Raw genomic sequence first — 2,458 nt, 5'->3', positions numbered from 1 at the left:
GGGGGGGGGGGATGACGACTGACGACTGCTCAAGTAAACTACAGATACCTGAAAGTTGTAGGCCCTAGTAGGGCCTCCTGAATTTGCCTGTGTCAGTGTGTCCTACCATCTGTCCTGCCTTAGGTGCACCTTTTTCTTTTGTACAGCTGAAAGGTGAGCTCTGGTGCCAGAGAGCCATGTTAGTTGCAGTTAGTGAGGGGTGTGTGTGTGTGTGTGTGTGGGTGGCTGTGTTTGGTGGTTATTTACTCCTGCTCTGCGGAGAAGAGTGTTTAATGACTAAACTCTTTTTTTACTTTTCAGTTTACTGACCTATGCCTGAGTTTTTGTTTGTTTCTGAAAATGGTGATAGTGGCTTGTCCGTCTCTTTTAGTTGAGTTATTAATAGAAACTTTAATAACACTTTTGAACCCTTTTGCCTCCCTGTGTCCTTTTTCCGACCCAACACTTTTTGTTACATTCCCTCATCGCCTGGACCCTTTTAGGGGAAATAAAAAAAAAGTATTTGTACTTTGTTACTTAACACCTCTGGGCCACATAGTTTACTTAATGCAGCTTGTTTCCTAGCTGTTTCCATCACTTAAATGATAATTGTCAAATGTGAAGTACAGGATTTTAATAACTTTCATTACACTCAGCACAGTCTCATCAATCATCAACACATTGGCTGCAGTGACTCTAGAGGAGCTGATCAAGCCAAATGTCACACTGACTGACAGACAATTGTTTCACATCTCCAGAGCACTGAGTACGTACCTGATCTGTTCACAGTACATGGTGAACTCTGTCCTTTGAGCACTGGTATGTGACTGAGGCTAAAGCTGAATTAGTTAATAAGTCTTCATGATTAAAATGTCAGTTGTTACACGATGTTGTTGCAGGTTGCGGTATCGGAGGGTTGTGTGTTTCTATGGCTGGCCTGGCATCACTTATGGGACTACTTGCTCAGGTAGTGAGAATCTGATACAAGTTACAACATGAAAATGCATGAATCTTAAATGTGGCCTACCAAACACTTGAACTTTTTAAACATGTGCATGTGTATATAAAGCATTTAAGGTTTCACTTCAGATGTCTCTCACAGGCAAGAACCATCATGGGTGGGGTCAGTGGAAGTTATAGAACTGTTTGGTCTGTTTGTGTTGGGTATCCTGTGTCCATTTGCCAACTCTGCCACTTTTTCCTCTTCCTTTGGTTTCATTACATATGTATGATCAGATAATCATGACAGGACAGCTGCACACAGATTGAAGATGCATTCAAAAACATTGAGCCAACTTAAATGTTGAGTCATTTGGGAAACATCTCCCTAAGTTAACAAGTGACTTGCTCATTTAAAATGAATTTGACTCATAGTCATCCATTTCTTCCACATATACACTCCGGGTCACAGTTGGACTGGAGCCCATTCCCGCTGTCATTGGATCACTGTAAAAATAAAAAGTGACTAAATTATTCTTAGCACCTGCTGGGGTTATTAAAACCTAAACAATCAGAACATAGATGGGAAGGGAAAGGTGGGACTCATAAAAACCATCAAATGAAATGTTAGAGTGAACTTTATTGTTATTCGTACGAGCATCCAGCATTATACCCTGCACAGTGAGAAACTAAAACAATCGCTTCACATGTGAAAAGGTACAACACCAGGGAGGCGACTAATCACTAAACAGAAGAGGCAGTTTATGAAACTCTTATCAGCCACTTACAATTTATTGTTATTACTGTGGACCCATTATGACAATATAACAAATGAAAAATACTAATGAAACATTTCCATTGAGAATGAGAAACAAACAAAAAGAGGAAGGTTTCTGTCATTAAATTATTTATCCCTTACTTTGGTGTATAATATGAATGGTCATGGTGAACATCTTTATCAGGAAAAACTGTGAAACTTATGAAAATACAGTCAAAAGTCCAAAGTTTAAGCTCCTCACTTCTTCTAAAGATATCCAGTGGGGCAGTCTTTTGGCCCACGGGCCCTATGTTTGGCACCTTTAGTCTATAGGATTACTTTTAATGGAGAAGCACAATGGTTAAAGAAGTGCTTAGGATGCCATAACAGTGTCTTAAATGCAATAACCGATTATTAAGAGAGCCCAGAACAAATACACATGGTGTTCCAAATGCAAACACAGTGTAATTTGCAGAAATGACCGAAATCCCAGGACAAAGAGCACGTCCCTGTCTGACATCCACCAGCCACATGCATCCAGTTTTCTGATTGTTTTCTGGTGGTGGCACAAAGTACTATTGTTACCCACGTTTTATGTGTTTGGGTTCAAACTCTAACTTCTAAACTTTATTCATTAACTTTGAGTGTCAAGTTAACCTGAAAGGACGCGTGCGCGCACCGTCTGGATTAATTTATCTTACAGTTTAATAGAGTACCTGGAGGTGATGACACCGCCTTCCCAGTGATCTACAAAGCACTGCCTGATAAACGCTTTAGCTTTAT

This window comes from Haplochromis burtoni, unplaced genomic scaffold (genome assembly GCF_018398535.1).
Source record: "Haplochromis burtoni strain Fernald_Lab_line unplaced genomic scaffold, NCSU_Asbu1 Contig_14, whole genome shotgun sequence".
NCBI lineage: Eukaryota > Metazoa > Chordata > Actinopteri > Cichliformes > Cichlidae > Haplochromis > Haplochromis burtoni.
Note: the sequence above shows the minus strand (reverse complement) of the source record.